This window comes from Papio anubis, chromosome 10 (assembly GCF_008728515.1).
Source record: "Papio anubis isolate 15944 chromosome 10, Panubis1.0, whole genome shotgun sequence".
NCBI classification, from domain to species: Eukaryota; Metazoa; Chordata; class Mammalia; order Primates; family Cercopithecidae; genus Papio; species Papio anubis.
The window spans coordinates 31,429,203-31,450,350 of record NC_044985.1 but is presented as its reverse complement, the minus strand read 5'-3'; the positions used below and the strand labels follow the sequence as shown (position 1 = coordinate 31,450,350).

Genomic DNA, 21,148 nt, shown 5'->3' with positions numbered 1-21,148 from the left:
TTGTAAGGGCAAACTTAAAGTGGCTTTCTTAAAGCATAGCTTTATCCTCCCCCATCTGAACTTGGTTGGTGGCCCTTGAGTGTAATGGGGCAATGTTATGTTATCTTCACTCTTCTGCTTCTCTCCAGTAGCAGAGAGATGATGTTGTTTCTGGTTTCCATCTTTAATAAACAGAAGAGAATTATTAGGAATTAAGTGAGGATTTAATAGTATTATGAGTGAAGAGAGAGGGATACCTGGATCCTGTGCTGGTCCAAGCGTTCTTCAGTTTTTCCTGAGACAGATACTGCACATAAAGAATAATAGATGAGAAACAAAGTACACATTTTTAAATAAGCTGGGCTGATGTCAGATGAATCAACATAGAGCCCTCTGATGAAAGCTAAGTTACTATGGTAGGAATTTGGGGTGAGGTTTTGATGACGTTGAGATATAGTTCAGTCAAGGGACCTAAGAATGCATACATTTTGCCTTGGACTAGACACCTATAGTGTAGGAAGTTTCTCAGGAAGTAAACTCCACCCATGACTAAAACTGACAAATGGGTGTGGGGAAAAGAAAGAGAGATCAGCCTGTTACTGTGTCTATATAGAAAGAAGTAGACATAAGAGACTCCATTTTGTTCTGTATTTGAGATGCTGTTAATCTGTGACCCTACCCCCAACCTTGTCCTTGCAAGAGAGGTGCTGCGGTGACTCAAGGTTTAATGGATTTTGGGCTGTGCAGGATGTGTCTTTGTTAAACAAGTGCCTGAAGGCAGCTTGCTGGTTAAAAGTCATCACGATTCTCTTAATTTCAACTACCCAGGGACACGTACACGGCCAAAGGTCGCAGGGACCTCTGCCTAGGAAAGCTAGGTATTGTCCAAGGTTTCTCCCCATGTGATAGGCTGAAGTAATGCTAAGAGGTTTATGGAGATGTTTGCATATGCATCTCAAGGCACAGCATTTTCCTTTAAACTTATTCATGTCACAGAGGTTTTTGTTCATATGTCTTACTGCCGATTTCCTCCCTACAATGATCCTATTGTCCTGCCACTCCCTTATCTTTAAGATGGTAAAGATAATTATCAATAAATACTAAGGGAACTCAGAGACCCGTGCAGGCGTGGGTCCTCTGTAAGCTGAGCGCCGGTCCCCTGGGCCCCCGCTTTTCTTTCTCTATATGTTGTCTCTGTGTCTCATTTCTTTTCTCAAGTCTCTCGTTCCACCTAACGAGAAACACCCACAGGTGTGGAGGGGCAGGCCACCCCTTCAAATGGGAAGCTAAATTTTACCTCATCAGTGACTGGATACATGTCCCCTTCACGAATGCCTCTAGAGAAGGCCAGGCTGGCACCGAGGCTCAGCAAGAGACCCACAAGAACTACTCTTCCACAAGCCCCAAATCTCTGAATCTGAACCCTTGGACCAAACCATGGGTTACAGAGATACATACAATGAATGGTACATGCACTTATGATCAGGTTTGAGAAGAGAGAAGAATTCGGGCCTCTGGATATACTAGGGCAGCTTACTCCATGGCTCACAGGGAAGAAAAACAAGTGCTACAGTGGAAAACACAATAACCAACCTGCTCAGTTGGGGCTCCATAACTGATCCAGGAGAAGAGAGGCTGGGAGTTGTGAAAGAAAGTCATACAGGGCCAGGCAACACCACAACACAATTCCACTCACTGAAACATGGCCCCATCACTACCAACCTGGGACCTTGTCAGGAGGGAGGAAAGTGCTGCCCCTCAGTGAACAGAGAAGAAAAAATGTCACAACAACCAGTTCCCAAGTAGGTCTTCGCTCATTCAGCAAAGCCCTCTGCATGAGGGAACAGCCAAGAGAGTAAACTGGGTAGGTCTGAGGTAGATCCTGGCTTGCTTTCTTGGCCATTTAGTTACATGGAAATCAGAGGGCAGACATCAAGATTGCCGGGTTCCTGGGAGATCAGGCTCAGCTCACCAGGCTGGCCATTTAATACAATAATGGCAGAGGCTAAGGCAAGATGACCAGGTCAGTGTAGATCTTAACTAACCAGAGACATGGAAGCTGGAAGCAGAGAAAAGTAAGCCCTCCTGGATAAGATCTTTTAATACACAATGTCCCTGCCCACTGTGGTTCCATCAGCATCTTGAAATCTGTCCAATAATATTAGCAACCTTCTTCCTGATGTGTGAGTTGGGGTGGGTGGATAGGAATTTCACTAAAACATTCATGCTATGTGAAATGAGAAAGTCCAAAAGGACTCTTCTATGGTTTGAATGTTTGTCCCCTTGAAAACTCATGTTGAAATTGAATTGCCAATATAATGGTATTGGGAGATGGGAACTTTAGGAGGTGATTAGGCCACAGGGCTCCATCCTCATGGGTGGGCTTAACACCTTTACTAAAGGACTTTTGGATGTAGATTCTTGCTATCATGTGTGCTCTCATGCCCTTCTGGCTTCCACAGGTCCTGTTGGACTTCCCAACCTCTACAATTGTGAGAAATACATTTTTTTCTTTATAAATTATCGAGTTTGTGGTATTCTTATAAGAAGCACAAAATTGACTAAAACAGACCCTAGCACCTTATATGCGCAGAAAATTTGACTTTCAGGTTGTTGGGGGCCTTTGCTTGTAATCTTGGCATTGAGAGAGCTTCATTCTTATACTATATTAACATGCAACATCTATAGGAGAGATCAATCTAACTTTGTGTCTCAAGATACAGGAGAGGAGCAGTATGGTGTAAGGTTAAGAGCCTGTGCTCTGCGTGCTTGACTTCCTGAACCCAAATCTCAGTTCTGCCCGTTCCTGCTTCTAAATGTCAGTTTCTTCATCTGAAAATGGGATGATAATATTAAACAGGAAAGAATGTACACAAAACACCAGACTCAGTCATAATAAGTGCTCAAAAACTTAGATCTTTGGTTTTACTTTTTAGGAACAATAATCATATCATGTTGGTAAAAAATGACTCTTCAAGTTCCTTGAGTATACATGCCACCCTTCACTAACAAGATTAAAGTGCTTTTCTAGCTGCAATCATAATTTTCTTGAGAAGAAATCTTGAAAGTTTGAAATAATTTGAGATAAACAGAAGCATTTGGAACTCAGAACTAAGCCCAGCATGCATTCTGAATTGAAAAAATACTTTGATTTTTGGTAACATGCTTGAGGTGATATGAGGAGTGTCATAGACTGGTAGACCTAGGGGAAAAACCCAGAATTGCTTCTTTCTCTATGTAATATCCATGATGAACTTGTCCAATTTGGGGCCCTAGAATGAATTTGCAGTTTTGTAGTCAGCATTATATGAACCTTGGGACTAAACTTCTGGGAGGTCTTGCTGGTCACCCTGGGCTACAGAGCCAGAAGAAGAGAAGGCGGGGAGACAAGCTGCAGCTGACTACGGGTGCATGCTCTTGTCCTGCAGGGGATAGTTTTAAAGTGCCTTATCTTTCATATATTGCACAGGCCTGGAATGTCTCTAGGGTCTGTAATAAACTTTCTGTCTCTTATTTCTTGTGACTACACTTGAGGTTATCCATCCTGAATTCCAGAAACAAACAGGTCAAATTCTAAGAATTCTGGCATTTAGAATCACAGGATGTTGCAGTTTGCAGAGACCTTAAAGCTGGTCTTCTCCAGGCTCCTCTGCTTACAGCTTATAAAACTGAGCCCCAGGAAGGTCAAGAAACTTACTGTAAGTCATGTAGTTAGTTTCTGGAATAACCGAGAATCTACTGCAGTTGTATAACACAGTGGTTAGGATTGGTAAGGACATGGATTCTATAGCTTGATTGCCTGTATTCAAGTTACCAGGAACAACTATTCACCAAATAAGAAACATAGAAAATTTACTTAACTCCCTGTGCCTGTTTCCTCATATATAAATCATGGTTAACAATAGTACTTACCTCATAGGGTGTCATGACATTTAAATCAGGTAAAGCATATAAAAGACTTTTAGCACAGTGCCTAACACTTAATAAAACACTTAATACCTTAATTTTTACCATGAATTTTAGATACCTTTTCTTTCCACACAAGATGTTAGGCAACCGTATATAGTCACCAATTCCTTCAAGGTGAAAATACATTCTGAATCTTAACAATTTTTACTCTTTATACTGATAGCACCCTAAACCCCATTATCACTCACCTAGATTACCGCAATAGCCTCCTCATTGCTCTTCCTGCTTCCTCTCTTGTCTTTTGTTCGGGTTATTGATGATTGCATAACAAAATTCACCAAACTTATGCTCACAGTTCTGTGGATCAGGAATTCAGAAGAGCTCAGGAAGCAGTCTTGTTTCTACTCCTTGCACTGTCACGTAGGGCAGCTTAACTGAGGCTACAGGATCCACTTCCAAGATGGTCCACAAATATGACTGGCAAGTTGGTGCTGCCTCTTGGATATGAGCTTAGCTAGAACTGTCATCTGGAAGTCTCGGTTCTCTATAGGGCCTTTTCTTGTGGCTACCAGGGCTTCCTGACAACATGGTGGCTAGGTTACATGTATGAGTGTTCCAAGCCACTAGAAGTGCAAGCTGCCAGTTTCTTAAAGTGTAAGCCTGAAAAACTGTAAAAGCACCACTTTCATTATATTCTGTTGGTCAAAACAATCACAGAGTCTGCCTGGATTTAAGGGAAGGAAAAATAGATCCCATTCCTCAGTGAGAGAAGTATCAAAAAATTTGAGACCATCTTTAATCTTCCTTGCTCCTCTATAGTCGATTGTTTAAAAAGTACCACAAACTACCTTTTAAAAAATGTAAATTAGATCATGTTACTTCCTATTGCTTTAAAACTTGTATGTGTCCACCCATCACACTCAGCATGTAATTCAAAATCTTTACTGTGGCCTATGAGATCCTACACGAGGCCCTTCATTGACTGTCTAACCTCATTTTTCTTTGTCAAGTTTTCAAATTGTATTCTCTGAAACCCTGTCTAAAACAATGCCCAGTTACTTTCTTTATAGCGCTTATCATTACCTGACATTATATTATATTTTAATCTATTCATTAGCCCATGTCAGCTCCTAGAATATCAGTCAGTTAGGGCAGCAACTTTAGTCAATCCCTTATCTCTGTTGCTTAAAACTGTTGGCCACATAGTAGGTGCTCTATAAATATTTGTTGAATTAATAAATGGTGCTTTTTACATTTTTTTCCTCCAGGAAACAAAAAGCAACTTCTGTTTTTGTATACTTGACTTTCTGCTATATTTTCTTTCTCTGGAGAGGGAGCAGCCTTGGTGTCAGTCAAGTCCGTTTACCTATGCAGTGTAAGGAGGGACAGCAAGATGAAAGGTGCAATGCTTGTAGCAGGAGAAAGGGAGTGGAAACCTGTTGGCTAATATTGAGAATTTTCATAATTGTTTTAGGTTTTTAGGTCATATGTATGTAGCAAGAAACAAAAGATACAATCTGTGCTATTAATGAGTTTAGGATTACAGAAGTCTCAATGTGATAAGGACTCAAGGGTGGCAGAATGTCTGCACGAAGACTGGTGGTGTTGAAATCAGACAAACTTGGACTCCTTTCTCTAGGCACGAGACTAATAATCAACTTGTTTAGCCTCTTGGAGTCTTGATTTTCCTCATCTATAAAGGAGAAAGACTTATACTCTCTAAACGTTTCTGCGAGAATTAAATGTGTGATTTTTATCTGTGGTGGGTTTAAAACACAACTGCAAATTCTATGTCACTTCTTTCATTGAGAGGTGGGGTCTATGTACCTTCTCCTTGAAACTGAACAGATTGTGTCTGCTTGGAGCAAAAGAGTATGGCAGAAATACTCTGTGTGCTCCAAGGCTAGGTCATAAACAGCCAGACAGAGCTTTTATTCTTGAAACTCTGAGCTACCCTATGAGAAGCCTGACTATCCTGAGACCATGCTGGTGTGGCCACATGTGGACATTCTGGTTGAGCCTCGGTTGAGCTGTTCTTTAGCTATTCCAGCTTGGGCACAGATTTGTTAGTGAAGAAGACATCTTCACTGTGGATCCTCCAAACTGAGCAATTCTAGTCCTTAGTGACTTGAATCACTTCCACTCATGATAGTTATCTCACTCAAAGTCTATAGCAAGTTCAACGAGAATTGTCCCTGCTTTGCCGTTTCCAAATCCCTGACACAGAATTCATGACCACAGTAAAATGGCTGCTTCAAACCACTATGTTTTGGGGATAGCTTGTTATACAGTAAGAGAGAACTGGAACAGAATGGAAACCATCCAAACTTGTCCTTTGTATAAAGCAGATGATCTCAGCATAGGAATTTCCTTCTAAATTTCATAGGAATTTAGAGATGAGGGATGTGCTTGTGGACTTTATGGAGTGGTAGGTGTTGAGTTGGGTTTTAAAGGTAGCCTGAGATTTCAATAAAGAGAAGAAAGAGTGTCACAGAGGCATTCCAGGCAGGGAATGTAGGTGGGAGGAAGTAAGGTCACAGACACAGACTTTGAATAAGTCTGTGCATAACTCACTGCTTAAGTATGCAATGGTCAGCTTCAACTCTTTCAGAATGAGGGATGAAACTGCTCAGGAGGACACTCCCTAAGCAGCTGCCTCCTTTATGATGAGGACCAAATGTGGTAATGTGGACCTTCCCATCAGAGCCCAACCCTCCATGTCTAGTCCTCACCAGGAGTAAGCTACATAAGTTGAAGGGATGCTAGGGTCCTCACTCTTGCTTCTGGCTTGGTGTGTTTTATGTATCTGCCTCTCTCTGCACCTTTTCTGGACCCATCCCAGGCCCTTCTTCTTAACCCAATTGTCTCACCATCATTTTGCTTATTGCTTGAGACTCCCTGTTCTCTCTATGGCCCAACATTTTCTCTTCTGCTATTTTCTCTGTAGGAGTGAAAATACAAACGCAGTTTTGCTGCTTTCTCACACTTTAACAAAACATGGACACCTGTTAAAAAGGAGGTGTGCCTGTGAGTGTGTGCCTGTATATACTTATCACTCATGCATACCTGTATTTCAGGAAGAAAATTTATATTGAAAATACTCTATTAGACAGCAAGTGGTCTTTTTAGGAGTGAAAACCATGACTTTTAGGTAAGTTACAGATCTTCTGAGGGACTGTTCTCAATTGTACCTGCACTGAATAAAAAATGAGTTACCCTGGAAAATTTTCTTATTCTTAGTGTGCAAGAAATCCTTTCCACTTCTGTGAGGCAACAGGGAGCTGTCACCATCATTTTAGACTTGTCTTTAAAAGCATGTTGAGTCTCCCAATCATCTTCCCTTTTCCCTTCCCCTTAAGAAGGAACTAAACATCTGAGATCCCCGTTAGAGCAGAATTCATCACAACCCAGTAGCAGAATCTCTGTTCATGGCCTGATCTGTATTGTCAGTCACGAGACTAGGTCAATTTCGAGGCTCTCCTCAGCTAATGTGAACTTGATTTTCTGACTTCATTCTTCTACCTGGATGGTTCCTATCAAGAAACAGAGAAGAAGATTTCTCTTGATGTATTTAATTATAACTAATATCTCAGTAACTCTTACGTTCAAACAACAGACTAGGCTGGTGCTACTGTAAAGCAACTCTTTCTTCTCAGTATTTCTTTGTAAACTCAGTCATTTTTTCCCTTACCCTTAGATAAAATCTTGACTAGGCCTGGAATGCATCTTCTTATTTTCGGAGATAAAATGTTCTCTAGCTACTTTAACTAGAAAGAACAAAGCTAGACTCAGATCCTTGTATTTACTCAGTTTACTTAGGGTCAGTTTAGGTAATGACTAGGAGCCTCACTCAAAGTTCCTCCTTCAAAGTATTAGGCCCATGCAGGTAGGAAGCTGGCAGTGAAAAGGGGGTTGGGGAGCTGAGAGGACTCTTCTACATCTCTTGGTGTTGCGTTTCTACCCTTCCCCCCACCTTAATGATTACAGTTTCTGACCCTGATTCCCACAATGGTGGGTTCAAGTTGGGGGTGAGTATGGGAGGAAGGTAGGGGAACAGAGAAGGTCTGCATGTCTGGTGCCATTGTGAGCAGGCACTGGAGCATGGTGGGCCAGGCAGAAGGCTGAACCTGATTCTCCTGTGAGCACTTGTGAGATTTTGGCACTCTTCCTTCAGCAACCAACTACTGAGGATCTTTCATCTGTTGTGTTCTATCACAAATGAGGTGTCTTAGTCCATTTGTGTTGCCACAGACGAATATCTGAGGTTGAGTGATTTATAAGAAAAGAGGTTGTTCTGCAGGCTGTGCAGGAAGCATGGGACCAGCATCTGCTGCTGGCGAGGGCTTCAGGCTGCTTCCATTCATGGTGGAAGGGAAGGCAAAGGGAGCTGGTGTGTGCAGAGATCACATGTAGAGGAGAGGAAGCAAGAGAGGGTGGGGAGGTACAAGTTTCTTTTTAACAACCAGCTATTTCAGGAATTACTGGAGCAAAAACTTACTCATTATGGGGAGGATGGCACCAAGCCATTCATGAAAGATCCACCTCTTCATGGATCTTCTGACCTACGGAAACTATTTCACAGTTTCTATAGGTCAGAAGTCAAGGCACAGCATAACTGGGTCCTCTGCTCGGGGTCTCACTAGGCTGAAATCCACATGTTGGCCAGGGCTGTGATCTCATCTGAGGCTTGGGGTCATCTTCCAAGTTTACAAGGGTGTTGGCAACATGTATTTCTTTGCAGCTCCAGAACTCATGGAGGCTACATCTTCTGGGCTAGTACGTCTCTCTAACACTGTCTTCTTTTAAAGTCTCACCTAGTTAGGTGAAGCCCACTCAGGAAATCTCTCCTTTGATCAACTCAAAGCCAATTGATTAATAGCCTAATAATGAAAGTGTTATCCTATCACTCTTACAGGTCTCACCCAATGGTTTTTTGTTGTTATTGTTGTTTGTTTGTTTGTTTGCTTTTTTTTTTTTTTTTTTTTTTGAGATGGAGTCTCGCTCTGTTGTCCGGGCAGGAGTGCAGTGGTGCAATCTCAGCTCACTGCAATCTCCACCTCCCGGGTTCAAACAATTCTCCTGTCTCAGCCTCTTGAGTAGCTAGGATTACAGGCAAGTGCCACCACACTAGGCTAATTTTTGTATTTGTAGTAGAGACAGGGTTTCACCATATTGGCCAGGCTGGTCTCAGACTCCTGACCTCAGTTGATCTGCTCACTCCGGCCTCCCAAAGTGCTAGGATTACAGGCATGAGCCACTGCCCAGAGCTCCAAAGGGGGTTAGTGTACAAGGGTAGAGAATCATTTGGAGATGTATGGGATGGGGTGGGAATCTGGAAGGGCATCTTAGACAAGTTCTGCCTACCTTGTCTTTCCTGGAAAAGAACTATAAGGTCTCTCTCCCCACCTTACTGCCATCTCTTTCATGTGGCCCACATCTGAGATTTTCTTTTTGTGGGAATGCAATTACTTCCCAGTGACAATTCTCTCCTCTTCTTTCACAGGACTCTTCAGTTATGTCTGGTCCTTTATATTTTTCAGGTGTGGCCCACTTTCCATTTACTGTGTTGCTTGACATCCAGGAGACTCAGAACAAGCTCACTGAGTGATCTTGAAGTCTCTCATTAGTACTGAAATGAGGGTAGACATTTCCAAAAAAACATTCCACTCCAGTCTTTAATTTTAATTCTACTAGTTGTCCCAAATTATTTTTTTATACTCATGAGTGGGTGAGGAGACAAGGGTCATGAAAGAGTTTTACAACATCTGCTTTATAAATTCTGCTCAGGTTGTCTGGTTTCTAACATTGAAATTTGGAAATAATTGCAACCATTTTGGGCTTAGTTAAAACTGAGACTAAAACAGTTCCATAACATTGTAGTATTTGAGGCTTTATTATTGCTTATTTTTATTAAGTTCTTACTATGTGTTACACTTCACTAAGCACATAATACAGGGAAACTGAAGCTTCAAGTTTAAATTACTAGCTTGGGGTCACACAGCTGGTAAATAGTAGAACTGCAATTTGAATCCAGGTTGGACCACATCACCCATGTCTTAACCACCCTTTGTACTACCATCCTAATACTTCTGTTCCCAATATTTACTCTCCAGATGAAATCACTTAAGTCACCTTGGATCAAATTCATTGGCAATAATTATACTGATGAATTTGTTATGTTGATTCTCTCTCTACCTGTTTGTATTATGTGCTTATGGAAAAAAATCTCCTGATAAATGCTATTACAGTTAGGGCTATTTATTTCCTCCTGCTTTAGGAAAACACCCTGATGTTTTGACCAATTAGTTTCAAACCACTGACCAACTACAAATCTGGCCCTTCGTCAACTACCAGGGCAGAGAAGGTTTACCAAAACCAGGGTCTGAGAACAACAGGGACAATGAGCAAAGATAACCAAAGAAGTGGCACCTTCTTTGCATCTCAGGCTATTTTCCTACTAGTGTCTGGGCATACGTAGCAGTCTTAGGGTGGGTCACACGTGGAAATTTTGAGAAATTCTGTTCCATGGATAGAGAGCTAATTGTGTGCTGATGATTTGTTTGTATTCCTTTTGTCACAATTAAAGAGACCACAATTTGATGTGAATATTTATTGAATATATTTTCTAACTGCCTTTGTCTAAGAGTCTGGTTGCTTATGTACTCTTACCACCCTGCTACTCAGCTGTTTTCCTGGTCACAGGCAGAGTCAGCCCACCAAATAAAGCCAAACCTCAGGATGGTAGGATACTCAGTCATTCTTTTTGCTTTAAACATGTGTTAGCAACAATAAACCACCTCCAGGCATTTGAGGCAGCCAGTTCTGTTTGGCTTGGGCCAAGGTGGCAGAGAGCAGTATAATGATTGCATCTCATGTGGAAGGATTTCTGGAGTAACTTTGGCCCAATGGGGATAGAAAGTTTGGGAATGGTACCAGGATAAGAATTCAGACCAAATATGCAGGGAGGAAGGCAGATTTTAATAGATGGTTGGTTGTTCAGCAGAACACTGCATGCAATTTCTGAGCTAGACCTTTGAGATCCTTAGGTCTGTATCAAAGAAGTGCTGTTACCGATTTGCCACACAAACAATTCCTTCTGTAGCTTATTCATAGTGAACATTTAATCTTAGGCTGCCCCACTGCTGTCAAATGAAAAGTGCTGAGGGAATGGAAATTAATTTCACTAGTTGCCTAAATAAAACCCAATTAAGAAGATAAATTTGCTCCCAGGAAAACACGTGCAACACATTGAAGAACAATGCAGAAATTACTTACTTTGGATAGTTTGGCTTTATTTCTAAGTTGCCTTCTCCATATTACTGTTCCCTCATTAGGGAAACAGCCTAGAGGAGACTAAAGGGAGAATAGATTGCTCTTGCTAAAGTTTCAAAGGTCATTGTAGGCCTGTGCATTTAAATCCATGGAGAGAGGAAAGTGATGGAGAGACCCTGAGCGTGGATGGGTTTTGTGGTTCGATGTGATGCAACCAGGAATAAGTATTAGAAGTTATGCTCTCCAGATGGCTTCGTGTCTCAGATCAGGCCAGAGATATTATTCAATTCCCCTGAGCTGCTTGTGTTAAATATGTCTGGGATAGAAAACACAACTAAGGAATCTGTGGAGGAAGAGCCAGATTCTGTGAAATTCCTTTCCATGCAGCTGGACCCAGTTCTTTGTAGGGGATTTCTCTGGGCTCCCTGGAACAGGATTCCTGGGGAGTGAATTATCACCCTTATAAAATAGAAGTCCTCCTTGGAACACTACTGGCAAAAGGAAGAGAAGGAATTTCACCTTTGCTGAGAACCTACAATGTATCATGAATTAGGTACACAGATGATTGAATGAGATAATCAGAGTAGTTTTTTAATGCTCATTTTATGGAAAGGGGAAACTGAGTCAAAGAACAGTTAAATAAATTGACCTGGAAGTGAGTGATTAGAATTCCATGTTCTCTCTAACACTGCCCCATTGTGATAACATTGTAATAACAATAATAGTGAATATATGTTTAGCACTTTTAACATTCAAAACTTGGCATGTTTACTTCCTCATCTAAGCAAGGTAGGTATAAATGGGATATGATTGAGAGATTTGCAATATGTACTTTGAGTGATTTGCCTTCAATCACACAGATCGTTAAGATCAGAATTAGAACAAGGGACTGGGAGCCTGGTGATAATTTCAGGGAATTGTCCTTCAGTTCTTACCTTATTTGGACAATATGAAGATTAGTCATCAAAGTGTTCAGAGTCCTGCATAGCAAGTTCTTGTCTCAGCTCTTAAACAGGCTATGAACATGCTTGGTGAGTGTTTACTGGACCAATTAGCTCCTTTTCTTGCTAAAAAGGCTGTATTTTTATGGAGTGCCTTATCTATTTGTAGAGCTTCACCCTGGTGCCTGTGTTACCTGGACAGAGGACAGAACTGCTGACCAAGGCTGTTGTATTCTGCTGTGTAGGCTGCGCACTGCACATATAAACTACAATGAGTATGGGGCCTTTGGAGATGTGTAAAAGGGTGGCTGTGTCCAGCAGCTGACTCCTCACATTCTGACAGTGAGCAGCCCAGAAAAGGCAGTGATTTGAATGTTGGGAACACATTTTCCTTTGTGGGGCTCATAACTTCTACCTAATACACTCACCAATCCCTTCAATTCCAGGTTCCCATTGGATTCAGGGTAGTTCTGGGCCCTGTAGTGACGGCTGGACAGTGATGCCCTTACTTTACTGAAGACCTGACTAAGACAATCTATTTCCTTGACTAGAAAAGGAATCTTCAGGCTCAATGTCCCACATTGGCTAAGTAATAGTAATGATTCTCTGTTTATCTATCTATCTATCTATCTATCTATCTATCTATCTATCTATCTATCTATCTTTTTATCATCTATTAATAATCCATCTAGAAAAGGGATCAGTTTGTGCTTAGCAGTACTTGATTATAACAACAGTTAGCCTTCCCTTTCACTAATCTTATTTCAACCTATAACTGCATTTGTTTACTTTCAACTCTTTTGAGTAAATACTGACAAGAGTTTCATGAGCTTGCCCACACTGATTTGTTGGTGTAAAAAGGTACAACATTGTGAGAGACCTTTGAAATTCTCAAGGTCAATATTTGCATTTCCAGGAAATTGGAAAATGGGTGGGGGCAAAGGAAGACAGGTTTGTGTCCAATTTCTCCTCTACACTTAGCTCATCTCTTATTTGATTTCTAAGCAATCCAGAAAGGATGGCTGGTGACTATGTGTGTTTAGATTTAAAACAATATCTCCATGCTAATAATCACCGGTGGCTGATGCAGCAGATGAGGATACTTTATCACTAAGAATAAATCTGTGCAGACTTTAATGAAAGAATTTTCTTTTCTAGAAAATATTAAGAATAAAACAGTCTGGGTTTCTAGGCTAAAAAGATCTTAGCCTTGTCAGAAGTGAAAATGTATCTGTAATCGAGAGGCAATAATTGTTCCATATGTCAGTGGCCACATTTGTGCCTTTATGAATAAGAAACAGGGATATTTAATTTATTAAAGACTGAATGCAAGTAAATGCTCTCGTGTGCTAGATTTTACAGGGCTTGTCTGCTGCCCATGATTCAGAAAGCTGAATGTATTGCCATTCATTTAAAGTACACAGTAAGAATTCATCTCATGTTCTTAAATCTGAACTGATAAAGAGATCAGCCATACACACACACACACACACACACACACACACACACAGACACAGAGAGAGAGAGAGAGAGAGAGAGAGAGAGAGAGAGAGAGAGAGAGAGAAAGGAAGGAGGGAGGGAGGGAAGAAAGGAAGGAAGGGAGGGAGGGAGGGAGGGAGGGAGAGAGAAAGAAAGAGAAAAAGAACTACACCACTAGGGCATGTACTTGTTAGGTTTATCTCCCTTTGAGAGGTATATTAAATTTACATTGGAAAACAAGTAAACTAAGTTTGGGATTTTGCTGAGCAAAGTGTGTCCCAGAGCTTCCATGTCCTTTTCTGGAATTCTATCTCCTGTAATATCCTTGCTGTGTATCTTGAGAGAGGCCCCTTTTTCCATGGGTCCCTTTCAAGGTTTGCTGTGACCCAGGAGGTGCAGGACAATTTCTGCAGTATCTAGTTGGGGCAGTGAGACCAGATCAAAATAGTCCACTCCTAGGCTATGATCCCTGACCTCTTTTTGGAATTGCAAACACCAGATCTTTTGACTTAACAGCACCCTCCCACTCCTCTTAAAAGTGCTGTGTGGCACTTTTAAAATTAAAGTGAATTAACACTGTTTGTTTTCAGAGTTCGGGATGGTATAAAACTGGGGCTGGATTTCATTGCTTTAAAGATTCTGGGAAGGTATTTGCAGCTTAAGTTGATTGAATTCTTACCTGTGTGTTTGGTACTGGGCAAAGCAATTCATATTGTTCTGTCCTTCACAGCCCTATGAGCTAGGTCTTGTTATGAGCACTGCTGTAGAGATGATGAAGTCAAGGCAGAAAGAGGTAAGGCCCGTGGCCAAGGTCACCCAGGTAGTGATGGTGGAGGTTGAATCTGACCTTAAGAAGAATGATTCTGGTCCTACATTAGTCAGGGAGAAGAAATGCTCCCTGTATTTGAGGCCCGTGAGAGAAGTCATCTCCATGGTTTCTTGTGATGGCTCTTTGGGAGGTCACCAGATAACAAGCTGTAGGTGGTAGGTCTCGCCTCCTAATGGCATTAAGATGGCTGAGACCAAGTGAGTGACCAAAACAACACTGTTAGAAGGTATTGAAGGTATTGGGTTTATCAAAAACGTGCTCACCATTTTGCAGTTACGCTCTAGCGTAACTAGAGCACAACCAAATGGAAGGCTGATTCTTTAAGGCTGCCAGATAAGATGGTAGTGAGGTAGTGACAATGTCTTACAAGCCTGGAAACTCCCCAGATTTTCCAGCAGCTCTTGTTGGAAATTCATGTTATTTGGTGCAATCATTCATGAGTTAATAACCAAGGCCTCCAGCTTGATCACAGCTGGGCGTTGTGTAGGCTATTCTCCTGGCTCAGAGCAGCATGAATGGAGACCGTTCTGAGATCAAATGTCACAGAATTGTTCGACCCACTGCAACAAGAATTTCCTGAGTGCCTACTCTGAGCAAAGATGCAAGGCAGGGAATGCAAAGACGTGTAAGACTTAATCCGTGTCCTGAAAGGAGGTTATGATCCAGTCCGAGTTTGGAGAACATGGATAGATAACTATTTTGCAAGCACAGAAATATCACATTTCGATTATCATGCTTTTCCAACATCTAAATAATCTTTCTCTGAATGTCAAATTCATAATTGACCATTCTTTAGTTGTGGAGAAAGAGATGATGCTTATATGGATACATTCACTTTTAATCCAGTCGTTTGTTTATGTAGTTGATGGTGGCTCTTTTTCTCAGAAGTTTGTAGCAGATCAAAACATTAGGGTTGTCAGATGATCAAGCGCCTTGTGCTCTCTTTGCTGTTGTTGCTATTTCAGACATTTGTTTTTCCAACCCCTTTGATCCTGTCACCCTCTGTGTAACACCTTCAAGGTCTACTACTATTCCTAGGATAAAGTTCAAACATGACAGTGTAAGCACCGCCAACTTCTCCTTTTGCCCAGTATATTCATCTTCTTTGATTCAGCAAATACATATAAACTGCTGAATATGTGCCAGGCCCTGCTCGAGTAGTTTATATTAATTAACTCCTTTAACTCCTATAATAATTCTATAGGGTTGTTGCTATGATCTGAAAGTTTTTGTTCCCCCCAAATATGTTGAAACCTAATCACCAATGTGATAGTATTAGAAGGTGGGGCATTTGGGAGGTGATTAGGTCATGAGGATGGAGCCCTCATGATTGAGATTAGTGTCCTTATAAAAGAGATCCCAGGGAGCTAGCTAGCTCCTTCCACTGTGTGAGGACATGGAGAGAAGGAACTGCCTGAGAGCCAGAAAGCAGACCCTCACCAGACTTTGAATCTGCCTTGCTCTTGGGCCTCCCAGACACCAGAACTGCAAGAAACAAAGTTTTATTGTTTATAAGCCACCCAGTTAGAGGTATTTTGTTAGCACAGCCCCAAGGAACCAAGACTGCTGTTAATGTTTCTCGTTCCTCCTTTGCACCGAGGCAACTGCACACAGATAAAATAACCTGCTTAAAGGTCAGGCAGCTAGTTGGGGGGCAGAATCAGGATTCCAAGCCAGCCAGCCTAGCTGCAGAGTCTACCTTCAGATGCTGCGTTATACCATCTCTTCCAGGGCTTTGAGAGCTCCTTATCATTTCAGGGGCTTCACAAATGTGATCATTCTGCCCAGAAGTCAAGGCCCTGCCTACTCTGCTTCCATTTCTACTCCTTCCTCCTTCCAGCCTCTCTGCCTCTTATAGCATCCTTTTAATTTAAAGAGCACTTTTCCCTAACCATTTGAATTACTGACCATATTACCCACTCTAAAAACCTGTATGTTTTTATCTTATTGCATGTAACACATGGTAATTAATTAATTATCTGAATAATAAAGATATAATTCATTTCCGGTAGACCATTTTATGACGTGAGTTTAGGAACCATGTCTATCTGTACCCTCAGTGCCTGGCACAGAACCCAGCACCTTGTAGGTGCTAAATTAATGTGTATTGCATTTAAGAAGTTGAGCAAACTGCCAGACTGGGAACAGACACACAGGAAGACTGTGGAGTGGTGGAATGGATGCAGATGCCTGAAAGGCAGGAGGCCTGTCTGCTCATCCTGGCTGAAGAATATCGAACAAGTCCATTGCTCTCTAGAGCCCACCTTTTCTCATTTGTAAAATAGGGTCCTAAACAGCTACACATTCACCCTAAAATGTATTGTGAGGACCAGATGAAAGGGGGAGCACTTATAACACTGCCTAGTCCTACCTTTTTCTTGATTTTCATGATTTTTTTCATGTGTTTATTAAAGTGGCCTGTTTGACTCCATTTGCTTTCTGAAGTTTGTTCATAAACATTCATTTTTCGAAAACCAAAGCAATCTGATCAGGCCGCTGCATCCAGCTTTCGATTTCCAGAAAATACCCAGGACACAGGAACATGATGAACTGCACCATTAGAAAGATCCAGACTGTGGGAAATTCTTTGGCTCCAGTAACTTGGAGTCTTCAACAGACAAATTTTAAGGAAAAGAGAATGGGGGTGGTGGTGAAGGAGGGGAAGTGTAGATTAAAGTGACTTAAAATATGTATTTTTTTTTTGAGATGGAGTCTCCCTCTGTCACCTAGGCTGGAGTGCAGTGGTGCGATCCTGGCTCACTGCACCCTCCGCTTCCCGAGTTCAAGTGATTCTTCTGTCTCAGCCTCCCAAGGAGCTGGGATAACAAGCACACACCACCAAGCCTGGCTAATTTTTGTATTTTTAGTAGACACAAGGTGTCACCATATTGGCTAGGCTGGTCTCAAACTCCTGACCTGAAGTGATCTGTCTGCCTCTGCTGGGATTACAGGTGTGAACCACCATGCCCAGCCTCATTTTTTTAAATGAGCAAGATAAAATTAGTGTCCAGAGATGTATGCTTGGGTGATAAACCTATAAAAATGTAAGAAAACAATTATCATAAAAGTTAAGATATTGGTTATGCACTTAGAGAGAGGGAGGTTTCTCTGATTGGGATGAGACATGTGGAAGGACATTAGGGTGGCTGGCAATGTCTGTTTCTTGACCTGGGTAATGGTATAAGAGTTTTTATTTTGTAATAATTCATTATGCTATACTTGTGTTTGTGTAGTTTTCTGTATCTCTGCTTTATTTTTCAATGAGGTGGTTTTAAAATAAACAAACTGAAATGTGACAGATAAATAACCCAACCAATCAACCCAAATATTAACAATGCAGAACTTAATTACAAAATAAAAGAAATGATTTTAATAAATACATACACTGGTGATAGTCTAAATCAGGAGTGGGCAAACTGTTTCTGAAAAATAGCAGATAATACATATATTTAGGCTCTGCAGGCTGTATGGTCTCTATCTCAGCTACTCAACTCTGCCGTTGTAGGCAACAGCTGCCATCGACAACACATAAACAAATGGGCAGGGCTGTGTTCCAAACTTCATCCATAAAAACAGGCTGAGAAGTGGATTTGGCCTAAGGGTGCTGGTTTCCTGACCTTTAATCTAAATTTTTAAATCAGAATGCTGGCTGGCATGCCTTCCAGTGTCTGCTGGATAAAAAGCAGCCCGGGCTGTATCCAAAACTTCTTTCAAAGTAATTCCTAGAGAAGGCCACCCACTTATTCTAATGCTGCTTTATTTAAAATGCCTTGAACATTTTTTTTCTGGAATTGTCTTTGAAGATGAGGTAGCAGTGGTAGCATTTCTCTGTCTTTTTAAGTTGAATTCAGTTTAGGAAACATCTGTATTAGTCAGGCAGAGCCAAAGTTAATGAATAAATTGGATGATCAAATTGGGTGATAGAGTTTTTATTATAGTCAAAAACATTTTCAGAGAAAGTTCCTTGTAAACCAAAACCCCCTTATAGGCTACTGTTCACTCCCTTCCAAGGAGCAGACACTCAAATCCTTCAAGTATTTCCACACTAAATCTGATAGTCAGTCTGGCTTTAGGGATGAATTTTCCTCCAAACAATGCCATGGATATCGGAGAAGCAAATTTAATATCACCTATATTTGTGACATGTATCTTTTTGACTGGTTTTTATTTCAAGGGGCTCATAGGGCTTCCTACTTGAGAATTTTGTGATTGATTTTCTGGTCATGCTGGAAACTCAATGTTTCATCGCTGTCTATTACTTAAAATAGGGTGGTATTAATTTCCCCTGGTTGATAAAAACTATATGCCATTATCTCTGACTATTCCTGCTAATAGGTGATACAATCTTCACAGAAATTTGACCAATTTTCTCCCACATTAAACCTATTTTTTCCTACTCTTACTTACACTGATTCTAATGTTCAACTCTTTATTTGAATGACCTCAAACCTCTTACGTTTTAGTCATTTTCCCTAAATCTTGTGGACAGAACATAACTTAGATTAATATCATGTACTCCTCCCTTGCTTTTGTGCCTATAAAAAATCTCTTCTTTTTTGGTGTTACTTCATCTCCATGTTATTAAAAAATTAATTTCCACTCCAATTATACATTTTGAATTTATTTCCAATTTGAATGAATTTCCAATTTATTCAATTTCATCCCATATTTGACATTAATAGTTTTCATTTTAAAATGCACAATCATGCATGTGTATGTGCCAGAGCTGTTCTGCCAGGCAGCTATGTGTTACTTTGAGAGCATAATTCTAAGATGAAACAAGTCGCAACATATCCTTGCCATAATTTCTCCCTCTTTGTTTTCAGAACCCATATGAGATAAACATTCTCATTACAGCACAGTCCCATCTTACACATTGCATCATAAATGTTGGAAGGAACTTGACATAATTATTCTTAAAGGAAAACTCACATGAAATATGAGAGATGACTTCAAGCATTTCAAGAACTGGTCATGTGGAAAGCAATTAGGTTTTGTTTCTATGAAGCAGAATTCACAGGTGGAAGTTGCAGCAACAGAGTTCTTGTGTTCTGATAAAGTAGGGTCAATGCTTGCCTGATTTATCATTTGCAGTAGATTGATTACAAAAATGGCCCCAGTTGTTCATGGCTTCCTGCACTCATGCTCTACAATGTAATTTTTCAGCTTTCTCTGTGAAGATGTGGATTCTATTATCTCTTATTTCTGAGCTTGAATTGTCTTTGCTTCAACTAAAGAATTTAGTGGAAATGACAGTGTGCAACTTCTGATACTAGACCTTAAGAAACATTGCATGCTTCCACCTGCTCCCCTGGTCCCCTGCAACTGTTTGTTGGAGAACAAAAGGTATATGGTCTAATCATCCTATTGCTCTAGCCAACAGTCAGCCAACTGCCAGACGTGTGAATTAGGTTCCCATTCAAACGCCAGCTGATTACGCATGAGTGAGTGAGCCTGGCTCAGATCAGAGACTGACCCAGATGACCTGTGGACTTGGGATCAGTAATAAATGCTTATTGTTTTAAGTCCCTGAGTTTTAAAATGGCTCATTATGAAGCAATAACTCACTGATGCACCACTCTAATTCTAGGACCTAGCAAAAATACCTACCTGTCACAGAATAACCACTTAATACCTATTTTTGAAGAAAAGCATATGTGAAAGAATGATTACGGATTACTAGCTGGAATATCTGCACTATCCAAAGATGGGTGAACCCCTTTTAAGAGGGAGTGTGTTTTCAACTTCGTCCATGTCCTGGCCTGTAGGAATTTTTTAAAATCATGATTCTATAATCCATCTTTCAATTATTCCCTCCCTGCTTCATGTCAAATCCAATTTTAGCGTGCAAGTGTCTATACACACAAACATTACTTTAACATGATTCAGTCTCATCTTGCTGATGTGTCCCCAGGGCCATGTGATGGTGCTGAGCTACAGAAGTGTGAGCAGCTGGACTGGGCTGGTGGAAGGAGCAGGGAATGTGAATTAGGAGCCCTGGAATCTTGTCCCAGCTCCCGTAATAACCGTCTGTGTGATATCCTGCAGGCATTTTTACTGTAACAATATTATGCATTCTGAATTTTTCCTCCAGCCCCTCATAACTCTTATTTGTAAAATTGAAAAAGATAGTATTTTGCCTAGCATATCACATGAGAGATTTTTTTGTGAAAATAAAGAGAAATAACAGATGAAATATATTTTTATCAAAGCCAGTGTGCTTCCATAACATTTATTTTATTTACATACCAGCTATTATTAGCCTGAGACCAATGTTATCAAGCATATTGTTAATTGTAGTTATAATTCCTACTTATGTGGAACACATTCTCTCAGGACCTTGTCTAACTTTGTTTTTTTTTCTTGGTTGCAGGTCTTTACTAAAGCCACTTATATATCTCTATATAAATTTTTGTTGCTTTCTATTTAACAGACAAGTATTAGTGTGAAAAGTGATAATCTATTCTAGTGTATTTCTTTGTATCTTATTCTACTTGTGTATTGTTTTCTTAAAGTGTTCTTTAATATCATTAGACCTAAGTGCTTTAATAGAGTTTTTTTTTTTTTTAATAAAAAGTATTTAGTGGAGAATTGGTTATCTCATCTTGAATTGCAGCTCCCATAATTCCCACATGTTGTGGGGGGGACCAGTGGAGATAATTGAATCATGGGGGCGATTTCCTCCATACTGTTCTTAAGGAAGTGAATCAGTCTTACGAGATTTGAATATTTTATAAGG

The 21,148-nt window shown here is 40.7% G+C and overlaps 1 long non-coding RNA gene across 3 annotated transcripts in view; it reads left to right on the top strand.

The window, feature by feature from the left end:
• The first annotated feature begins 1,209 nt into the window (after positions 1 to 1,209).
• Positions 1,210 to 21,148, top strand: part of LOC108581278 — an 87,958-nt gene continuing 68,019 nt past the window's right edge. For 2 of the 3 annotated variants that reach the window (XR_004176511.1, XR_002516074.2), the window contains exon 1: positions 1,210 to 3,677. This is a non-coding gene — a long non-coding RNA (uncharacterized LOC108581278). The remainder of the gene's footprint in view (positions 3,678 to 21,148) is intronic. The other variant, XR_004176510.1, reaches the window with a different exon arrangement.